The 23,928-nt window shown below is 46.1% G+C and overlaps 1 protein-coding gene across 2 annotated transcripts in view; it reads right to left on the bottom strand.

The window, feature by feature from the left end:
* Nucleotides 1-15,043, bottom strand: part of SMAD9 (SMAD family member 9) — a 44,655-nt gene extending 29,612 nt beyond the window's left edge. Inside the window, exon 1 of one of the 2 annotated variants that reach the window (XM_075741975.1) lies at nucleotides 14,907-15,043. The gene's annotated coding sequence lies outside the window, so the exon portion shown is untranslated. The remainder of the gene's footprint in view (nucleotides 1-14,906) is intronic. The other variant, XM_075741976.1, reaches the window with a different exon arrangement.
* Between the last annotated feature and the right edge of the window lie 8,885 nt (nucleotides 15,044-23,928).

The raw sequence follows: 23,928 nt of genomic DNA, 5'->3' as shown, positions 1-23,928 counted from the left end.
GCAGATTTCATTTATTGCCTTTGAAAGATCCATCACTATTCTCTAAGTTTATTTACATTGTCTCACATGCAAGAGAAAAGCTTGTTTGCCTAGCCAGTCTGTTTCATTCTCTCCAACAATTCAAGGGGTTTTGGATGAAAATCACAGACTTTTGGACACGGTTTGTGCTGGATGGATCCTGAGTTACTTCTGCTAGGAGCTGCTACATCTGACAGAGTCCAACAGAAAGAGTTTAGTTCTTGAGGGTTTTTATTTTTTTCTTTCCTTTTTTTTTTTAATGTAGCTGGAGCCAGTCTAATTTTAGCTGAAAATGACATATTTCCACTGACTGGAACTCCAAGGAAAAACGTCCTTGTGTGTCAAGCTATTTACTGCTTTAAATATATTTCATGGACCCCCTGTGCATACCAAGTCCAAAGGACTGAACTATACAGAGGGCACTTAAAGCAGGAGATGGGAGCAGCTTCCAAATGGATGCCTCCAGAGATGTAGCTCCACGACTACTCTACTCCACCCTTGTGGGAGGACTTGGTCCTTCTTGGCCCCCACCAGTAAAGGCCTGGACACAGTCCTCAGCACTACTTATGTGCAGCCACTAAGGAGACAGAGAGATATTGCCCGGTGTTGGGAGCAGCAGGGCTTACAAACCATATTATTCTGCAGTTTCCTTAAACTGTAAGAGTTCAAAGAGCACTTGGGGACACTGAGCACAGGCACAGGTGCAACATATTCAGACAGGATGCTGGTCCCAAAGACTGGTTCCTCGGCATAGCCTGATATGCTCAGCACCACACAGCTCTGGAGCATGCTGCAGAGTAAGCACACATGGCCCATGGCATCAGAGACTCTTAGACAACGTGCAATGTTTGCTGAGGACCAGTGACTGCCTAGAGCTGTTTTCTTCCTAGCCTTTCTGTTTTCTCCTCATGCCCATTCTTCTACCCCACTGATTTAGCCTTTAGGACGCCCGGCACCCTGAGAAATGCAGACACATTTATACATAAGGAGCTTTTTCCCTTCTTCCATGACAGTAGCAATGATGAGGACAGGGGCTCAAATTCCCAAAAGCCTTCCACAGAGCTAGGGAGATGGAAGCACTTGGCCCCACAGAAGAGAAAGTATAAAAGCAACTCTTTGGCATGTCACAAGCCCCAGCAGCAGCTGTTATTCCCCCAGGAGATTTGTATTTCAAGCACCAGCGAACAGGAGGCTGCATGAAAATATGAGCAGAGGGACTAAAAAAGTGGAAAGAAGAGCAGGCACACCTTGCTTCAGGCACCCACAACAGCACTGAGCTCTGCCTTATGCAATTTCTACATTATTAATCTAAGTGTATGTCCAGTTGTCCTCAACTGTCAAAAAAAGTTCTTGACAGAGCACGGCAGAAATCACTCGGGCCATTCAGCAATCAATGATCGATTCCACAGAACAGCCCAAACTTGTCCCATCACACAAAGAGAAACTTCAGATTCCAGATTTTTTTTCCCGCTCTGTATTAGTAAAAATCCAATGACCTGGAGCATTTAACTGGATAGTTACTAATGCCTCTTAGTCAAAACCAAGGTCTATTCCAAACACTTAGAAAGTATATGTGAGAATGAAATAAGTTCAGAATGATTTATCACAGGAAAAAACCCTCAAGCTGCTTGTAAAACATAATGTGGATAAAATTCAGGCAGGCGGTCTCTAGCCTTTGTGGGAGCAGGCTCAGCCTAAGGAGCCCAGTGCCAGCCCCATCTAGGCATCCGGTGCAGTGGAGGTGTCTGTCCCTCGCTGCCCTGGTGAGAACCTGGGGAGGATCCACCACCGTGCTACTGTCATTGCCTGGCAGCATCAACCCCATCCTCACGCGAGAAAATGAAACAATGCAGGGATCTCTGTGGCTCAGCCCTGAAAGCAGCAGCAGGAAGCGAGGAGAGCTTGGGATGAAAGCCCACAGGACCAGTAGTGGTGTAGAAGTCTCTGCTCCAGACTGAGAGGGTGTGGTGGGTTGACCCTGGCTGAGGGCCAGGTGCCCACCAGAGCCGCTCTATCACTCCCCTCTTTCATTAGACAGGGGAGAAAAGGTACAATGAAAAAAAAACTTACGGGTCGAGATAAGGACAGGGAGAGATCATTCTCTAATTATCATCACGAGCAAAACAGACCGAACTTAGAGAGGGAATTCATCTTATTTATTACTAAGCAAAACAGAGTAGAGGAATGAGAAATAAAACCAAATCTTAAAAACACCTCCCCCCACCCCTCCCATCTTCCCGGGCTCAACTTCACTCCCGGCTTCAACCTCCGCCCCCCCCAGCGGCACAGGGGGACGGGGAGTGGGGGTTACGGTCAGTTCCTCATGCGGTGTTTCTGCCGCTTCTTCATCCTCAGGGGGAGGACTCATTGTTCCCCCGCTCCAGCGTGGGGTCCCTCTCACGGGAGACAGTCCTTCACGGCCTTCTCCAACGTGAGTCTCCTCCACGGGGTGCAGACCTTCAGGAACAGACTGCTCCAGCGTGGGTCCCCCATGGGGTCACAAGTCCTGTCAGCAAACCTGCTCTGGCGTGGGCTCCTCTCTCCACGGATCCACAGGTCCTGGCAGGAGCTTGCTCCAGCGCGGGCTTCCCACGGGGCCACAGCCTCCTTCAGGTGTCTCCACCTGCTCCGGCGTGGGGTCCTCCACGGGCTGCAGGTGGAATCGCTACACCCCCTCATCCTCCCTCCATGGGCTGCAGGGGGACAGCCTGCTTCACCATGGTCTTCACCACGGGCTGCAGGGGAATCTTGCTCCGGCGCCTGGAGCACCTCCTCCCCCTCCTTCTTCACTGACCTTGGTGTCTGCAGATGTTCTTACATCTTCTCACTCCTCTCTCTGGGTGCAAAAACTCTCTCTAACTGTTTTTCTCTTTCTTAAATATGTTATCACAGAGGCGCTGATTGGCTTGGCCTTGGCCAGCGGCGGGTCTGTCTTGGAGCCGGCTGGCATTGGCTCTGTCAGACACAGGGGAAGCTTCTAGCAGCTTCTCACAGAAGCCACCCCTGTAGCCCCCCCACTACCAAAACCTTGCCACGCAAAACCAACACAGAGGGAAAATGGCTCACACTTCTTATCTGAGAGGGTCTCCCAGGCGTTAGCATGTGTAAACAACTGCCCCTGATAAGTTAATGCAACATCACAATCATCAGATATGAAAACATACATGTTCACGTAAAAGTATTGTCCTGAGATTTTCTTTTCCATTTTGACCAAGGTTTTAAATAAACACATTAATCTCATTCAGTCAAATTAAATAACTTAACAGTGACATCAGTATGAGTCTGAGCACTATTGTTGCTAGTGGGAGAGTCGCCAAAACTATGTGTATAAAAGCAAAAGCCGTGCTTTGCAGACCATGTGATGTAGTCTCAGATAAGTACGTTGCACAATTTCCTACCACACTCCCCTTAGTTTCTTCTAGAATCTTTTTTTTCTCCGAATTCAACTGACATACAAAATATAAATGGTATTACAAACTAAACAGCTTTCAAATAATATTATTATCAGAACATCCTAGTTTAATGTTATTAAATTACATAATACTGCATATTATTCAGCAGCCTAAGCCATGTGTTGCTAGGCTTGGATACTCCATTATGAAATACCTCAGCAGACACACTGCTCCAGGGTTGTAATGACAGAGATGTCAATTCACAATTCATTTTAACAGTCTTTCGGGACAGTAGTTGCTTAAGCTGTATGCCTTTTGTAACAGGCCACTTGCCTACCCAACTGGAAACTTCCAGCACTGAAAAGTTCCAAAACCACATTTGATGTATTTTCTGTGCTGATGATCCATCATATTTCTCAATGCTCATTGCTAGAGAGTGGCATGAGAGGAGGGAAGTCTTAGAGTTTTGATCCATAACCCCACCACATGTATCAAGCCCTGGGCCATACCATGATGGAAGTTCTGGTCTGGCCGCCTCTACCTCCCCCAGTGACAGTATGATGTACTATCGTCAGTATGAGCCAGGCATCATTCAGGGTACATCCCTAACATGATTTCCTCCTCTGGGACTACAAAGAAGGCTTTGTCCATCTGTCAGGTAAGTGACCGGTCAAGACCAAACATGGTCAGTCTTCCATGCTGTAAATCTTTATTCCATTGCCAAGTTCAGAGTAAGATCTGAAGCCTGCTTTAGGGGAGAGACAGAAGACATATGGCATGTGAGCACAGACCCACCCTTTTGTTTCTGTGGTCTGCAGGAGCAGGAGAAGGTGGGACTGGAAATGCTTCAGCCCAGTTTACTTGCTCTATTCTCCCTAAACATAGGGTGCCTACCTTAGCTATGGCTATACTAGTGCTTGGGAACATTTCTGAGCATGGAAATTTTATCTATAGAATAAATTATTACCATGGTATCTGGCATGGCTTTGGTCTATGCCAGTAGCACTCTCCCAAATAACTCTTATGCATAGTTCAGGAGTTAGCAGGGACCGGGGTCACTCCCAATAAGAAGTCTGCATAGAGTCACCCTGTTTTGGAGGGTGAGACAGCCACTGCATGGAAGCAAGCCTCTCCATCCCAGTTGGCCTCAAGGCTAAGAACGTTAGGCATGTTTCGTTTATTAGCATGGAAACAGCCTTTCAGTAGAATTTCCCTGGGCACATAAACATGTCCAAATTGTTGACACACATATCTGACCTAGTCACCCTCAAGCCCCTAAATACGTATTTGATAAAAACATGCATGTACATGGCATGAACCATTCCACCCAGAAGTAAACACTTAGAAAAAGATCAGCAAAACCAAGCACCACATACAGCTAATGCTGTGTGAGATGAGTCTCACCTCAAGGAATGATTGCCAGGCTAACACTCAGCAACATGGACACGGAGTGAAGGGGACTGGGATACTTTCTCCTACTCCTAAGCCCATTTTTCACCCGCCAGTGTAGAACTAGCCTGTAGGTCCTCAAGTTAGGAGGAGAAATGTGTTCCTCCAGGAACTTCATTACAGTAACTTCCACTGTGCTACTAAAGAGCCTGACACACCAAGAGCAGAGAAAACAAACAATACACCATCATTATGAGCTTGCTGATTCCTGACCTCAGCCAGGTCCTGCTGAAGTCAGTAAGATGGGTTCCAGAGCTTGTGGAAATTAAACATGCCCTCCTCTGTGTCTCATGTGGCAGCATGCTGACTATGCATTTCCTCCACTATGGAAAGATTTTGGGAAATTTAGCTTTCGCTTAATGTAAAAAGGATTCACTGTGCTGCGGAAGACTCACATCACCCCTCACCAGAATGTCTGTGCAGGCCAACATGCTGATGAAGTTCCTCTCTAATCCAATTCCCATGGGCGTAGCAGGGGAATTGTACCAGTCCCCGTTACATTTCACTCCAAGCCTTATGCAGAAGTCAAAAAGGAAAACTGCACAGATGCTAGTGAAAACAGGCTTAAAACATAACTGTAAAAGCACAGTGCCTAGCCTCCCTCAAAAGCGTATCCATGCATGTGTGTGTAAGTGCATGTGTATGCAGATGTGTGTATGTATCTGGTCTCGGAATAAAGCTCCAAGACACTGCCTCCACTCAGAGTGCCTGTCTTGGCTAACTGAGCCGTGAGAGGCATGGCTATCAGTCTCGAAAATGGCTGACATCATCAGTCTCGGTGTCACTGCAACAGCTAAGTAAGGCCACAGAGGGAGATTTCTCAGAGGGTCGTCTAGACACAAGCTGTGCAGTTCTTGGAGATGCACGCGGCTGGAAAATGGAGTAGTGAGACAATTATAGCTGGAAGTCTGCCGCTCAGTGACTAAATCACAACAGAATTGGAAGGGAGAAAATTATTTTAGTCAAACAATGTAGAGAGGAATGCTGTGACCATGCACTTGGTTAGTTATTTTTACCTAGCACTGATTCAGTTACTTCTACCTCCTACAAAAGAGAGAAGCATGTGAGTTCTCCCAGTGTAATCGAGTCTTGATTTGGTTTCAAACGTGCCCAGCGTGCACCCAGGGCTGTCAAAGAACTTCCCAGGTCACACAGTCATTGCCACTCACTGGGCAGGAGAGGTTTCACACATGCGTTCACTCCACAAGAGCAGCATGGAAGCACCCGAGCTGCACAGCCACCATTGCTGCCGCTCCAGTAACCAGCTCATGGCTCGGGAACAGCGGCCACATGTTACTCTTGACGTATGTAAATCAGTGGAAAAGACTCATGTTCCACTTGTGGCACCCACAACATCATTTGGGATCCCCCAGGGCTTCTTGTTGTGCTTAGGACCAGCCAGACAAGGGTGCTGTTATGAGCCCATCTGAAACCACTGTCTTTTGCACCCAACAAAATAAAGAGAATGAATTATTCATTACAATGTTACCAAGTTCTTCCACAACCGCAGAACCTGACACCCAGGGTTTTAATTAAATGACATGTAAAGAAGGTTGTTGGTTTTTGGTTTTTTTTTAATTAAGAAACTAAATTTCTTCCTGGTTTGACCCTGGACTGCTCCAATTGAAAACAGCTGCAATGATAGGAGGTAAAGTACTTGAGACTCAAATTTATCCATGTTTCACACAGCACTGGCAACATCTCATTGTTTATTCCTATAAGCTTAAATGAATAATGCAAACTTCTGAAATTCATTTTCTTGGGCTTTTTCAAGTTTGTCCTGAAAGTCCTTCTACACTGAACTTTATGTGAAGCCATCAATATCACAGAGCAAATCCCACAGCACTTCATGTCTCTCTAGCCACTTGTCTACACTGTGGAGTTTTCATTGAATTCACCACCTCCTGGATAAAATGACAAAATTTCATGCCAGTGCCTGAAAATCTACGACTTCCAAATAATTTCTCTGAGCTTGTGGAATCACTCAAATATTAACTCATCTGCTCAGCATCATTCAGCTTCTCTTGACAGGAATAACACATTCTCATTTGACATAGAGAAGGACAGATTAGAGTAGGTAAGCTGCACACCTTAACACAGCTACACAAATCTCTGTATATCAAACACTTGTGGGTGTGTGTAAGAGGTGTAAATTCAGGCACAAAAGAAAATTAAGTACCCAGCTCACTTTTGGTATGCCCATGATGCCCAGTTGGAAAGGGATGTACCAATTCCTGCGGTGGGACTGCTCTGGGTGAGCACATCGACAGATGCTTCAACAAAGGTTTGTTAGTTTGACTTAAAATGGGGAGAAGAGAGGGGCATGGACATGGTAACAGTACGCCAATGTGCAAAAGGCTGTTGCAAGCAGTATACAGGCAATCTGTCTTTCATGTCCACTTGAAGAAATAGGGAGAAGGTATGAACAGGATAGCTACGCGTTGGGATAGTTACCGCTGCTGGAGGTCTGTGAGTGTAGATTGCACAGCTTTCTTCAAGAAGAACTGTGCTGGCCTTGGGGAGGAAGAAGGGACTGGAAAACCCCTCGAGATGGTCCCTTCCGATCCTATGTCCCCTACTATGACCAAGCAAAAAAGCCCCTCTCTTCAGGTACAGCACTAGGCTAACATGGCTACGCTGGCTTTGGCCCCTGGGCTACCTGCCTCCTGCTGCTCGCGGTAAACCCAAACCAAAGGGCTGGATGTTCTCACTCATTTGTGTCTTTGAAAATCTCCCACAATATTTGAAGGAACCCCACAAAATTACCACAACCAAAGTCTGTACAAAAATATGAAACTAGACCAACTTATCACTATGATCTCTCTTTGACTGCACTTCCTTCCTTGGCATTAATTTTTAAAGGAAACCAGCATCTGATGTTTATATGGAGTGAACCGCACCATGTTCCCCGGCTGGGCCACACCGAAGTTTCTGAGATGCAATCCCACAGGGACACATCCTCTTCTCTGCCCCACGCCCTGCTCCCTGCAGGCAGGAGGAAGACCCATTCACCCAGTTCCTGCCTTATCCCTTCCTGTGGCTGCCTTGCTCAGGCTCAGACCTGCAGCTCTGAGGAAGAGCCCCTCTCTCAGCTGCCTTCCTCCCGCAGAGCCAGAGACTAAGGAGCACACATGCTATGGGGGAGCTCCGAGGAGAGTATTTGGGGGAGAAGGAATGAGGCAGTGGGATATGATGGGGAGGTGCATCAACCTGCCCTGAAGAGCCAAAATGTCTTCTCATGACTCTGGTTATCCCCATTTTATAGACAGTTGGTCCTGCATTCCTCACATACCCACCATTCCCAGAGAAACTGTAGCAAAGCCCATCGGTGTTTCTAAAAATGGAACGGTTTGAAATACGCAAAAAATAGAGTTCCTGCTTTTAAAATAAACGCTGACTCGTCTCTAATACAAAGCATGCCGCCAAGTGCCTCCAGAACAAACACTTCACAAAGGAAGAAGGGGACTAGAAAAGAATTTCAGCTTCATTGCTGGCCTTCAGTTTATATCCACACTAATCGGATCCTGTAATCCTCCTTATCAATCACTGGCATTCTTGGAGCCATTCCCAAATATCCATTTTAGGAAAAGGATTTGCTTAGAGTTAGATATTAAGAATGCTGTGAATAAGGATACATCTAAAGAACAATTACTTCACCAAGGATGTGGCGCTCAAGTCTGATGGTAACCTATCCTGAAAGTTTAGTGTCTTAAGTTGTTAGAAAGGAATGCACTTGTGGAGCTCTGGTTGTACATTTACAGTGCACAGAGGGGAAACAGATAAAGCAAATGTTCTCATCGTCTTGTATGGTAGCACGTCCCATCTACCTAACAGGAGATCTGAGGGCCAGCTGGATGAGGTTCAGCACAGTGCTGAATACCTCTATTTCTTGGGGGAATACACAGAACTGACAGAAGGCTGGCTGCTGCTGTCAGATCTGTGAGATCTGATCCTGGCGATGGAAACTCTGGCACCTGGTTCTCCCCATGCAAGGACTGCATCTCATGCTTTTGAGATCTGCTGCCTAGTTGTGCCAGGTATCTAATGCCACAAAGTCAGAGATAACCTGTGACACTGGGAGTTAGCTGGGGAGTCTGTTGCCTCCAAGCACCCCAGGTTGACAGGGCACCCCCAGCCACATTCCTAGATGTAGCCTGGCACAGAGGCTCCCTGCCTAACACCCGACATCCCAGAGACAGACAGACATCTGGGAGGTCTGACTGAAGGGTTACTCACTCAGCTATCATGTTAACATGGCAGACATCTTTTGTGGAAGATTTAGCTTCACACAGCTTGGCAAGTTAAATATAGATCAATAGATGATATAGATCATCAATAAAGTACTCACAAGGAAGAACTTCCAGAAGTGCTTCCTCTTTGACTGACAGCAGGCCTGGAGAGGGAGCAGCAGTGCTGCTCGCCACCTCTCCTTCCTCCCAGGTGAGAAAGCCTGGCCAAGTGCATATGGGGGGATGTATTTCACACACAAAAGGCTTTCCATACACATCATGTTAGCAGTTTTCCACGGAATCACATTAGCATTTCCTTGTGTTCAAACCGTATCACATTCAAATCTGTTTTTCCTAAAAGGCTTTCATTGTGCATCACTGGGAAATTGCTAATGCAATAAGATTGACATATAGGTTCTCCTGCATGAACATCCGCAGTAATCTGTGCTAATTGAGCCCTCAGTGGCTTGTGAAACCCTGCAGGGGGGAGGAAGGGTGGAGCATCCACAGGGCCTACATCTTGGAGAACTGCAAAAAAAAGAGTGTGGAGGACAGGTAAGCACGAGTATTAGTGTATTTTATCCATGTAAAGATCTGATTCAGTGGCAGGGATTGCCTTGGACAAGGGGCCAATGCTCCCAAGAAACACCACTGAGGCCGTTTTCCATGAAAAATATCTGGATATGCTTGGAGTCTCTATGGAAGTTATTTCGCAACAACAGGAATAAGAACAAAAGGAACAAGAACTTGTCTATCTAGTTCCCTCCTGTGGGGGGAAAAGGAGGAGACAGCTGGCCATTCCCAGTGACTTCAGCCGAAGATGTGGGTGCTTGGCTTCTCTACAAACCAGAACACTTGCTTATGAGATTAAATAGGCTTCATATGCCTACATTGAGCCTGGGAGTATAAAACGAGGGCTGGATTCTCTTTAGCATTTAAGATGACATGCCATGCTAACAACCAGCTTCAGAAAACACAGAATACTGAGCAAAAGGCAGAAACAGGGCCTGAGTCTTCAACAGAAACAGATCTCTCTTCTGCAGAGCCACCCCAGGTGTCCAAGGAATGTCCCATCTCTCCAGGGCTGTTTCTCCCCTTCCTCTCCCCTTCCAGCACTCAGCTCTGCCCCATGCAGCCCCTGTAGCCCAGAAGTCTCGAGCAGGTTACCATCAAGCAGCCTTGGTCCCAGCACCAGTGCTGTAGGACATGCAGCAGGGCAGGCATGGCAGCCACAGGCTGCTGCCTCACACAGGAATGAATTTTGGTTTCTCTATTCTAGATGTCCCTATGGAGGCCTCATACCCTGTGTGGAGTAATTCAAGATCTGTTGATGAGAGAGATAAATTAGCTACCTCATATGTGCTGCAGGGTAAGAAACTGCACATTGGCAGCTAGGCTAGAGTAATTTGACAGAGACAAGTAGGTTTGGATAGGCCAGGCCAGCAAGTAATCATAAGGGAGTCTCGAAAAGCCATGTGAACTAGTTGTGCCTCTGGTCAGTTCTGTGCCTACTGGGCAGTGTGTGGGATTGCATCCCGCCACCGGCTCTGGGTAAATGGCTTTCCCTCAAGTGCCTCGATTTCTGCATCTGTCATACAGGTACCCTGATGGGGACAGCTTTATAAAGCACTATGACCTCTCCTGATGAGGAATGCTGCATGGGCATGCTAAAAAAAAAAAAAAAAAAGAAAAAAGAAAAGGCATGGTAAGAAAACACACACAAAAAAATGATTACGTATTGTTGAAATGTACTAAGCTCAGCAGCAGAGCAATTTGCATTATAAAGGATTCTTCATTACATGGAGTTTTGCTATGAGCAGACACCACTTTCTGGAAAGGGTACCACCACCGCCAGCTACCTGCCTCCTGTTCTTCACAGTGCAGCTGTGTGACCAAGTACAGCACCAGACTGAACAAACAGAACAACCGTCAGCAAGAAACGTCCAATCTGGCTCCTACTGCAGCCAGGTAATGAGAGTGAAAGGAAGCCTGAAGCAGAACAAACTGTAATGACCCAAGGGTCTGTTGATTTTCTTTCCTCCTCCTTTCTCTCTTTCAGTGGATGGCGAGTTTGAGGCCAATAGTTCTGGGGAACTCTGGAAGTGGGAAACATTTTCAAAGCCTAAACAAAGACCAGGCATACAGAGAGACTCCAGAACAGGAGTCTGCATGGAGACGTTTCAGAAAGAAAAGCAAAAGACGCAGGATTTTGGCAGGGGTCATGCTGACTGGGAGCAGAACGTAGGTGGGAGAAAAGAGCTTGTTGGGAAACGGGAGGTTGCAGTATCAAGCTGGAAGGTTGCCACAGTGTGGACTAATGCTTTGGCAGCTGCAGACAAAAGGAAGAAGGAATGTAAGACATAACATGAAGAAAAAGTGTCAGGAGACATCTGGGAGTACCAAGACCTGTGAGGAAACTGAAGAGTCAAAGACGATGCTAAGTTTGGCAGAAGGGAGGATGGTGATGCTACTGACAAGGAAAAAGAGTGGGAAGGAAACAAGTTCTGGAGAGAAGGATGTGGGAAAGATAAGGCATTTCTCCTCCCAGTCAGAAACACACTTTGATCTTAATGCTGTCTCAGAAGAATAGAGATCAATTACCAGATTTTCTTCTTCTGTTTTGTGTTTTTATGTAGGGGTGACTGCATAAACTAGGAAATGGAGTCCACTCTGTGTCCACCTCCACCGTGTCCTTGCTGTGCCCTTGTCCAGAGGACCTGAATCTCAAAGCAAACTACTCAACCTTATACCCACCTAAGATGTTGCAATAGTGCTTGCGGAAATCTGCAAGTGGTCCTGTAGAACAATCTGTCTAAAAATCACAGGTATCTGCACAAAACTTGGGCAGATAATGTTTCACCTGCTGTGACTTAAATGCATACATGTATTAGTCAGGATCTCAGTCTGGGCTCTGATCCCGCAGTCTATTACATCCACTCATCTGCAAAAGCACAGCAAGGTTTTCAGTTGCTATAATAAATACACGGGACCCGAGACTCTTTAATTCACCTCTTCATCTGTAAAATTCCCACAGTATTAACCATTCGAACATTACAGACAAAATATAAGATGGGAAATAATTGGGGATATTTTTGAAAAATTAATTTTATTATACTGTATTCAGAGTCTAATGCTTCCTTACAACAAATGTTCTCAAAGACATTAATAGGACAGCAATGATTCTCTCAAATTGTCATTGTTATTACTATCTTTTGCTGTTAAAGTACAATAACACTAATGATTCTTTATACCTGCCTGCAGCAGGAAACCAGGCAGTCTACCGTAACAACCTTTCCTATGTATGTTTTTGCTGTGCTGTTTTCAGTTAAAATATTTATGATTTTTTTTTCTTTCTTCCCCATCCCTGTAATTATTATTTGTAAGGGGTATATTGCACAGCAAATGGAATCTCTGTACATTTTTACTGTATTTTTTGCAGCAGACAAATTACCCAAGGCACATATATTTTTTTCCATTCTGGTTCCCCTTATTCTGTTAAATTTCTTTGAAACAGGGTGCCTGATATTGCTGATGCTGGATTTACTGTTAGCCAGTATCAGCACTGGTGATAAACTCTAGCTAGTGTTTTGCTTAGAGGTCACTTGTAATTAGTAGTCATTGTCCTTTGAATTTAACAATGGAAAAATAAAACTTTATCGAGACAGATTAGCCTGGCCATCAAAATTACAGCACTTCAGCATTCAGGAGAGAGGATTACATGACACACTATCTCCCGGGCTGATAACAGCAGATAGCTAAGGATTCAAACGCGAGATGCAGAAAGTCTGTAAAAGAATAAAAGGAGAGAAAGGAGGATTAACTGTCCAGATGTTATGAGATACGTTATACTGACACTTCTACACTCCTGTTTTAGTGAGTTAGGCCTCGTCTGGTACCCACTGAAGACAACATGGGGCAGTACTACCGGTTTCCGTGAGAGCAGCTTCCAAACCAGAGGTGCTACCCAGTTTCTCTACACATCCCCACCTTTCACAGATATTTAGCACACACGTGTGTGCCTCTTAGCCTTGGGCAAGTGCATTAATAAAATATTAATACCCAACTTCTTCACAAAGTTGTGCAGTTGACAGCTTTGTGCATATTCGTTTCAGTTGCTGTCCGTAAAGAAAAGCTTCTATCTCCAACTCCTATCAATTTACAAATAATGATTATCAAAAGGATTAATGATAAAATACACTTGACCATTATTCCATTCATTTTTACAGAATTACTGTTTATCAGCTTATATACGAGTTAACAAAGTGAAGAAGAAAACGTTTGTAACTCCATCACAAAGGACAGACAAGAATGGGAACTACCGCCAAACTCAGTAAACATAATACAAGATACCCTTCTTGATACAACTCACTTCAAATATATTTTTGGACACATTTATTTTAGCTACTACCTCACATTATCCCAATATTAAAAAAACAAACAAACAACAACAACAAACAAACCACAAACATCCCCAGCCTCTGCTTTAAAATCTAACAGGAAACAAACATGAACCAGCCAGACACTGGTACTTATCAAATCTGAAAGAAGGGAGTTGTCTGGCTGGATTAAAACGGATGAGGTTTGTTTTGAGTGATGACATTTGTCCTACCATTGCTGAGGGGAAGAATTTTGCAGTGCTTTCTTCAGCTTATACTCCTGAAGATGAGAAGATTACTCCTACCATACAAATATATGCATGTATAAAGATGCACATTTCCACACATCAGAGATACAAAGTACTGAAACTTGCATTATCTGCAGTGTCCTTCCCAAACTGCTGCAAACTCGAAGCCATTCCTGAGCCGTGCACATCGTTTCCCACTTCTGCCAAGGGAGAGCTCATTCACTGAAAAGTTGACCGTTCCGGGGCTGAAAATTTTGTTACTAATTTATAAAACGCAAGTAATGAACAGCACGCATGTGTGCGTGCGCGTCTGTGTGTGTGTCATTTATTTTTATTCCCACTAATGCCTCTTTTAAAACAGACCTGGATAACATCAAATAAATTTACCCGTAAAAATCAAAGTAGGAAAACACAAAGTTACCACACAATATCCAAATTGTTATAAATGAGTCGAACTTTGAATTCCCTCCACTTAGAGCTGCCCGGGCATGGAGATAAAATTACAATAATTCACAATTTGCCATATTGAGGGCTATTGTTTTTGGAAATGTTGGTTACTTGCTAACAAGTAACGTTTTAACTTCGGAGCCAAAAAAAAAAAAAAAAAGTCAGTCCCCGTTTCTAGCTGGAATACAAACCCAAATCCCAGCAATTCTGCTCCGTTTTGCTTGGGAGCATGTCCAGGAGCGGCATTTCTTGAACAGAAAATAACCTCTGAAAGGAAAAGTATTTCCAAACGTGTCATGTGGAGTTTTGGTGTGTTTTGGTTTTTTTCTTTTTTTTTTTTTTTCCCCTCTCTCTCTTACTTAAACGAGAAGAAATCCTAACAGCGGGAAGACTTGTCAGCGTTTAGCCATCCATAAAAATGTTTTTTCCCCGCGCTCCTCCTTTCGCTCGCCGTCCTGGCGTCGGTTTGTCTCATCTCGCTGCTGCCCCAGCCCCAGCCCCCGCCCGCACACCGCCCCAGCGCAGCGGGGCCGGGGCCGGCACCCGCGGGGACACCGGCCCGGGGCGCCGCTGGGGGTGCCCCGCTGGGCACACGGAGGGATGCTGCGGCCCGCCGCCCCGGGACCCGGCGCAGCACGGGGAAGGATGCGGCGAAGTTTGGGGCGGCGGCGGCGGGACCGTCCCCCATCTCCCGTGTTCCCCCCTCCCCGCCCTTCCCGGGACGCGGCCGGGAGCCCCGGCTCTTACCTGCCACCGGGCGCGGGCTGGGGTCTCGGTACGCCGCGGGCGGGAGCGGGGCTGCAGCTGCGCGACGGCGGCGGGGCCAGGGCGCAGCGGCAGCGGCAGCAGCAGCCCCGGCCGGCGTCAGTCAGGCGGGAGCCGCCAGCCTGTATTAGTGCGCCGGGCTGGACCGCGGCCAGAAGCGCCGCTGCCGCTGGCCCGCCCCTGCGCCCCCCCCGCCGCGCCGCCCCGCGCTCACGCACACACACACACACACACACCAGACGCTCGTTCTCACACACACACTTACACACACCACACGCTCTCACACACACACACAGTGCACTCCTCTGCACCCACACACGCCGTGCGCTTCACCACACGGTGCCCCCCCTCCCCGAGCTCACCCCCACCGCAGACGTTGAGTTCACCCCCTCAAAACACACGGACACGGTCACTCCCTTACAGAGTTCACCCCGCGGCACAGTCACCCACTCGCACAGAATCCACCCTTCACACGCACCCGTCTCACACACACACCTCACCCCCTGTCACACACACGCGCGCACACACGCGCTCACACTCGCCCCCCGCCCGGCGTCCCGCGGGAGCGCAGCCGCCGCAGGCGCCGCCATTTCCCCGCCCCGCGGCTCCCCGCTGAGGGGGCGCCCCCATCCCTGCCCTGCTCGGCGCGGCCCAGAGCCCGGTGCAGGGCTGGCGACAGAGGCCGGGACTGGGGTTGTGCGGGGTCGATAAGGCTTTTGTATGTGACCGCCGGGCCACCTCGGGGCAGAGTCTGAGCCCGGTGCCTCCACAGGCAGCCCATCGCCTGCGGCCCCTCACACAAGTCTTCGAGCACCCGAGCATGGCCGCAGCGGTCAAGTGGCACGCAGGGTGACTTCCCCTCCATCCTGCACCACCCCGGGTGATGCTGACCCAGTTTTTGGACACGGGGGACAAACTCCGGCTGTGGGGAGAGACTGGGAAGTTGCCCCTCTTGGGCGGCTGGACAAAGCAGAGGGATTTGGGGGCCATTGGGCTGTGCAGAGCCCACTGACTCTCCCCAGGTGTGCCCTCAGCTCTTCCACCTGGACCCCACACCGGGGCTGTCCCCACATGGGGTGTCCTACAGAAATCCTCTTTGTCTGGTGTTCACACCAGCATTGGGGGCCATGGCAGCCAGCTGCTGGGCTCCCACTGACTGCGGAGTCAGCACCTTGAATTTGCTGTCCTGAAGATCTTCCTGGCGATTTTGTGAGCAGGACTCGTAGGACCTCCATTTAGCTTTTAACTGCAATGCAAAGAACCCCCACTCGTTTGTAAATAGGATTAGTAATACCTGCACAGGATTTTTGAATGGTCCCATCAGTTCATGGGACTGGTCAGAGAGCAGCGAACTGCAGCTGTTACTGTGAGCAGATCTATTTTCTACTCTAGGTATTACCTGTTTAACACTCATATTACTTATGAGTAACCATTACTAGCTACGTAGCACATTGTATTAGCTGTAATAAGGGGAGGCTGAAAGAGAAATATCAGGGAAGTCAAATGGCTTCAAGGACACTAGAAATAAAAGGTGCTCGTGGAACTGGGGCTCTGGGCAGTGCTAGGAATAGGTACCAGCTGAACCTGACCCTGGTCGCATTGAGGGGTTCCAGTTAAATTGCACTGAGCCTTTTGAGGTCGATCAATAAATATGATTAAAGATACCATCCTGCTGGCATTTTCGCCAAAATTTTTTACATTGTAAAAAATGACAGAAAAGCTAATGTTGTTTGAGTAGACATCAAAAAGCCACAATGCAATTACAGCTCCACAGCACAAATTTATCGAGGCGTGTGTGTGAGAGGGTTGTGGGGGAACAGGGAGATATAATGTAACACCCCAAATACCTCTGTTTTCCACTTTGGCATGAAATGTCTTAAAATACCAGCAGCTTTCCCACTGCTGTCTCACTTCTCCTACAGAAGACTTCTTGACAGATGAGTGGCAGAAGAAATGCTGTTATTTATAAATCACTGTAAACATTTATAAAGTGCCAGTCACACATCCTAACTCAGCATGACTTGAGATTTTTTATCCATAATGCTGTTTATTTTTAACTTATGCACTTAAGACCTCACACTGCAAATGCAATATACACGGGGACAGTTAGGGTGTCTTGGCTGAGGTGTGGTGTGTAACTTACTGAGTGTGGCTTTTGATCATGAATCTGTGGGCTCTGGTACCCAAGTTCTGCTGGCTCTCACTGCATCTCTTTCAGGTGTTGAGGCCTCTGGTTTCTCATGCTCTGCTGCTGCCAGCAAAGAGGTGGTGGAGCAAGGTAAGTCTGTACTCTTGCCTTTCTGGTGCACAGCCTGCTGTGCTATCTCCAGCCCATCTTTGTTGGCAGGGTGAATTAAAATGCCAATTCTGCTACTGGAGCGATCCCAACCAGATAAGCGGGTGGGGATAAGCGGCAGAGCCACTGCCTAGATTTACCAGACATTTCCTAAATTTTTGATAGTATCTTCAAATTAAATAGGCATAAACTATTTGTGAAATGACCAAACTGCATTCATATTCGTGTGGCACCAATTTTAACTGTACCATTTTGAAAAAAGTCTAGCTAAAAGAGATCACATGGGTGTAGAGTTTGATGTACTACAGATTATACAGCAGGGAACACTTTTTTTTGCATGCAGTTGTATTTCAGATCATGTGGCATGTGCACATAGCTGTTTTATTACAATGGCTGAATACGTGCTGGCATTACCTGCTAGCATGATCTGCTATTGAACTACATATCGTCCCAGGAGCAGGGCTCATATATCCCATCTCTCCTTTCCCCTCTCTCCACAGTCTTTCAGACCCATCCCCAAGTCCAAATCCTTGTCCGCGTGGGTTTCAAAGCTTGTGTCCTTGTTGTGAGGCTCCGCTCTCCCCTCATGCCGGCATGACTCATCACCTGTCACTCCCCTGCACCACCTGGGCTCTGCTAATTCCATTTCTCATCTGCCATTATCCCTCTCGAGCGCCCCATTTTCCATCCTGCCCCATGTGAGTGCAAACGCCCTCCCTTAGCCTGCACATGGTGTAACTTTCCTTCTCAAATCCCATCCCGTAAGAAACAGACCAACCATCTTTACTCGTAAAGCAAAACCTGATCTGAGAGGATTCTCCTTTTTTTGGTCTGTATTTTGCCTTTTTATGCTGAATAGCTCTGTAAAGAAAATCATCAGTAAAAGGATATGTAGAAAATAGCAAAGACTGGATGTAGCTGTAAAAGGGAAGGAAGGCTTCTAATTTCTTTTAGCACTGAAACTGTGTAAAACACATAGAATAACATGAATTTTCCACTGTGAGGGAACGGCAAGTTCCTAAGAGCTGTAAATATATCGACTCTGTATGTACTGCTCCAGGGCTCCAGCGAAGTACTGGCACTGTCCACCACTGAACAAGAAATAGCTGTTACAACAGCAGCGTCCTGTGCTGTGCGATGGAGATACCTCAGATGGCTCCAAGTGTGCTGGCACAGGCGTTAGATGGCTTCTAGCCACAGTATCATGGATTTACTGCATGAGTTACATTTTCCTCATGGGCTTTCTCTAGGCGAAGACACAGCAGGCACTTGCCTCTGGCAGCAGATTCTTGGGAACAGCCACATAGCTGTGGTTCCGCTGCCCGCTTTGCCTTTGCCAGAGCCCTGAAAAGCAAGGGCTGTTCCTGTGTCGCAGGGTGGAGTCAGACATGCAGGGCAGCGTTGCTGAGAAGGAGAAGCTGACTATTCAAGCAGCACCAATCCCCATCTCACTCCCTCAGTGGGTGCATGAACAACAAGTCCAAACACTGGCAGCATGCCTAGCCCCACACCTTTTGCTCCCCTTTCCAAGGTAGGACTGGGCCAGCCCCAACCCCTCACTCTCGGGTTTGGCTAAGTTTGACATTGCCTGCACTGTCTAGAAGCTGGGAGATTGCTCAGTTTAGCCTGCTTCTTATTCACAGGCAGTGTGGGTATCTTGGTATCCTAACTAAGGTCTGAGCAGTTTGGACACATCTGTGTCAGGTTTAACAGTAAACACTTGAACCATCAGGGAGTCTTGTGTCACACATCTTTTCCAGCACAAGCAGGATAAAACATTTGCTCCGTACAAACATGTTTAATGCTATTCACAGCAGTTTTCTGCATGTTTGTAGCTTAAGATGCTAGTTCTTAGAAGTAAAACAGGTGGAAAAAGCAGCTGCAATCTTGTGCAACATGTGGGTGAATGCGGCATTGCAGAGACTCTGCTGGGCGGCTGGGTTCTCTGTTCCCTCACAGCAAAGGCATTAGAATTGCTCATCTCATTCTCTTTGCTTCAGACTCTAAAAGTGAAGCTATAAATTCAGAGAGGCAGAAGAAGGAGGTAGGCAGGCAGGTTTGGAGATGCATGCCTAAAGGGAGAGAAGGAAAAAAGGGAGCGAGCAGTAGAGTGGACACATAACAAGGAGCACCTGAGAAGACTGTAAAGCAATAGTTCAGAAATACTGGGTGTTGTGGTTTAACCACAGCTGACAACTAAGCCCCATGCAACCACTCCCTCACTCCCCCCCGTCGGGATGGGGGAGAGAATCAGGAGAGTAAAAGTGAGAAAACTCATGGGTTGAGATAAAGACAGTTTAATAGGTAAAGCAAAAGCTGTGCATGCAAGCAAAGCAAAACGAGGAATTCATTCCCCACTTCCCATCGGCAGGCAGATGATCAGCCGTTCCAGGAAAGCAATGCTCCATCACGCGTAACGGTTACTTGGGAAGAGAAATGCTATCACTCAGAACACCTTCCCCTTCCTTCCTCTTCTCCCAGCCCCCTATATGCTGAGCATGGCATCATACAGTGTGGAATATCCCTTTGGTCAGTTGGGTCAGCTGTCCCGGCTGTGTCTCCTCCCAGCTTCTTGGGCACCCCCAGCCTCCTTGCTGGTGGGGTGGGGTGAGAAGCAGAAAAGGCCTTGGCTCTGTGTAAGCACTGCTCAGCAATAACAAAAACATCGCTATATAAAAAAACATCTCTATATTACCAACACTGTTTTCAGCACAAATCCAAAACATAGCCCCATACCTGCTACTATGAAGAAAATTATCTCAGCGGAAACCAGAATACTGGGAGACACAGAGGTGAGCAGGCTGCGTGGCTTCATTTACTGGCATCAGAATGTGGATTCTGCCCCTTTTGGGTCAGACGACCAGTAAGATCTAAAATTCATCATTTAGCTTCATGGCACGTTTCATTCAGAGTTGAAAGAGATGTCAAGAAGTGAATGAGCACACAGTGATACGGACAAATGAACTTGAAACATTCTAGGTAACTTTCAATTACTCAGCAAAAAAGACTCAGGAAAACATTTAAACTGGCCAGGTTACTACAGCTTTTAGAATCGGAAAGGATAATTTTCTACCTAGCACGGTAATTGAGCTAAAGATTTTTGTTACTGTGTGTATGTAAGTACCTGCTGAAGCAGCTGCACAAGAATGAAGTCATATTATTTGTGATTAAAGATTTTAGGGGCCAAATTCTGCTCTGAGCTACAAGAACATAAATTTTAAGTAATTCCACACTGCCCAGGTCACAGAAGGCGGGGACTGGGAGAATGCAGAACCGCCCACTGTAGGAGAAGATCAGGTTCAAGAAGATCTAAGGAACCTGAAGGTGCACAAGTCCATGGGACCTGATGAGATGCCCCTGCGGGTCTTGAGGGAACTGGCGGATGAAGTGGTCAGGCCACTCTCCATCACATTTGAGAAGTCCTGGCAGTCTGGTGAAGTTCCCACCGACTGGAAGAGGGGGGACATAACCCCCATTTTTAAGAAGGGTAAAAAGGAAGACCCAGGGAACTACAGGCCAGTCAGTCTCACCTCCGTGCCTGGCAAGATGATGGAGCAGACCCTCCTGGAGACGATGCTGAGGCACATGGAAAACAAGGAGGTGATTGGTGACAGCCAACACGGCTTCACTAGGGGCAAATTGTGCCTGACAAACTTGATGGCCTTCTATGATGGGGTTACAGTGTTGGTGGACAAGGGAAGGGCAACTCATGTCATCTGCCTGGACTTATGCAAGGCATTTGACACTGTCCCACACGACATCCTTGTCTCTAAATTGGAGAGACATGGATTCAATGGATGGACCACGTGGTGGATAAGGAATTGGCTGGATGGTCACACTCAAAGAGTTCTGGTCAACAGCTCAATGTCCAAGTGGAGAACAGTGGTCAGGGAGTGTAGTGACAGGACAAGGGGTAATGGCTTTAAGCTGAAGGAGGGTCAATTTAGATTAGATGTTTGTTAGAAAGAAATTGTTTACTGTTAGAGTGGTGGGGTATTGGAACAGGTTGCCCAGAGAGGTTGTGGAGGCCCCATCCCTGGAAGTGTTTAAGACCAGGTTGTATGAGGCTTTGGGCAATGTGGTCTAGTGGAGGGTGTCCCTGCCCGCAGCAGGGGGGTTGGAACTAGATGATCTTTAAGGTCTCTTCCAACCCAAACCATTCTATGATTCTTCGATTCTATGATAATTCCAGTGAAATTTGTCATCTTCTTATACCAAAACTCCATAGACTCCGTTGGCTTTTTCCTTTTCTTTGATCCGCATACAAAGAGTTGACTTTAATCCACCAAAGTTTTTAATGCATTGAGATCTAGCTACCTGTCTTGTTATTTGTGCTGAGTTTGTTCTCTGCTGCAGAGAATAAGACTCCGAGATGCTCAGAGCAATACGACTGTTGGGATGTCTTTATTCCAAGAGATGTGGATTGACCCCAGACTAGCCGAGATGAGTTTGAAGTACAAGATCTTCCCATTGACAGTCCGTTGCTTCCTCCTCAAAACTATGAGACCATGCAGGGGAAGAGGACAGAGACAACCTACTTTTGCACTTGTTGTTCCTTTTGCATAACGATGTTGATGACTTAGTAAACCTTAGAAGGTAAACTCTAGAAGGATTCTGTTTCCATTCTTTTTAGCCAGCACTGGCTGAAATGTATAATAAGAAATCACTTCCCTGCTGTTTGCTTGACCTGGCTGAAATATTTATGTGCCTCAGTCTTCGCCGGCATTGGTTCAAGAACCACTGTAATCCCCTGCCTTCTCTTCACTTTCTGAACTTCACACCTAACATTGGGAAGAATCAAATGCACTGTCAGCCATTTTATCTGAGTCCACTTTTTATCTTATTAACCCGAACAGTTTTCTTGTTGTTGAGGATTTGCCAAAATGAAAAGAAACAGTATGGAAAAGAAACAGTATGCAAAGATCCATAAACAGTAAGAATGAACCACTGTCCTCTGACTTCACACATACCCAGAGGTCCCAGGATTTCCCTGAACTTTGGCATCAAAGCCAATAGCTATGGTTGAGCTAGAGCAAATCTTCTGGAAAAACATAGATTTTAAAATCTTTAGTGATGGAAAATCCATTACAAACCTTGCTAAGTTGTTCTGTGGTTAGGCTTACGCTTGCTGTAAAGAAAAATGGCTTTCTCTGCTCTGAATTTTTCTAGCTTCAGCTTCTAGCAATTTGATCTTGTATCTTTACACACGAGTCTAGAAGCTCATTATTACTACATATCTGTTCCTTTGCAGCCTGTGCTTATGCTACCTTTTCCTTCATATGCTTGAGAATGGCCCCTAAGTATCATATGATCAAATTATCTTAAGAGTTGCTGGGCTCTCCTTTGAGCCCTTTCCAAATTCTCAAAATCTTTTTGAATTATGGACATCAAGAACACAGGGTTCTCCAGCTCTACCAGACATCAGGGGACATACACAGAGCTCAGCCAGCTTTGTAAGCCTTGTTTATTATGTCTGTATTTCAACCTCTAGAGACCACATTAGCATTTTAATAATTTTGGCTTTTGCTGATATGATGCCCAAGATCTCTTTAGATTCCAGGTTAGACTCCCCATCTTCTCATACCTCTGCCTGCAAACATTCTTCACTCCTGCAAGTCACCTTACTTTGTGTGCAGAAACATGTGCTGTTTTCTTGCACCAGGCTGACAAGCAAGTATTGGAATAACTTCCTGATGGATGGGAGGAATCTCTCCCCCTGAAGAGCAGATTAGGCAAAAATCTGTCAGAACAGCTGGTCCTTCCTTGGAAATGGGGAGGGATGGAGTGACCTCGAGGTCCTCACCTGCCCTATTGACAATCTAACTACATCATCCCCTTGATTTTTTTCTCTTCACTTTTCAACAATGCCATAATTTGTGTCAGTGGCAAAGTTCTCAGTAACAAGTTCATAGTTTGTTCAGCGTCATTGTTAAAAACATAGGTAAATACTGTAAGGTCAAGAAATGATCTCTTTGAGCTCTCATTAAAAACCCATCAAGTTGATAAAATTTTCCCCATTTATGGTGACATTTTCAGACCTAGGAACTAGTCAGTTTTTAATCAATTTAGAATAATACAAAGTCAATACAGCTTACATTAATTTCCTAATTAAAATGTCAGGTAGCGTGAAGCTGAATACCTCTGAAAAGTCTGTAATATCAAACCCATTTCCTTTATCAGCTAACCTTTTAATTCGGTTTTAATTTCACCAGATATTTTTGTTGACTGGTGGTACTTACATTGTCCTCCCTTAATTCTTCAGCAACTATGACCTGTGTAAACTGTTCCACTGTTTTACCTAGAATTGGTTTTAGCTCTGAAAGACCTCCAATTACACCACCTATTCCACATATCTTTAAAAATGCTGGCACAATATTAGCTGTCTTGCACTTTAATGTACCTAGCCTTCCAAAATCTGTTGAAGCAGTGCACATCAGTCAGAGAGCTCTTCAGCACTCACACTTAAAATTCTCGAGAGCAAGGTGTCAGGACCTGACGATTTCAAAATGTCTTGCTTTTTAACATCATCTTCAGTTATCGTTAAAATGCAAAATATGATATTACCTTGCAGTAGATGTAATGTATCATTTAACTTTTTTTCCCCAAATACTTTTTGAAGTCTTTGCTTTATTATTCACAGTTCTATCATTTCCACCTAGTACTGACAAAAAATAATTGTTTGATTTACTTTGATTTCTGAGATGCTTA

Source organism: Balearica regulorum, chromosome 1 (genome assembly GCF_011004875.1).
Source record: "Balearica regulorum gibbericeps isolate bBalReg1 chromosome 1, bBalReg1.pri, whole genome shotgun sequence".
In the NCBI taxonomy this organism is placed as follows: Eukaryota; Metazoa; Chordata; class Aves; order Gruiformes; family Gruidae; genus Balearica; species Balearica regulorum.
Note: the sequence above shows the minus strand (reverse complement) of the source record. Positions and strands in the feature narration are given on the sequence as shown.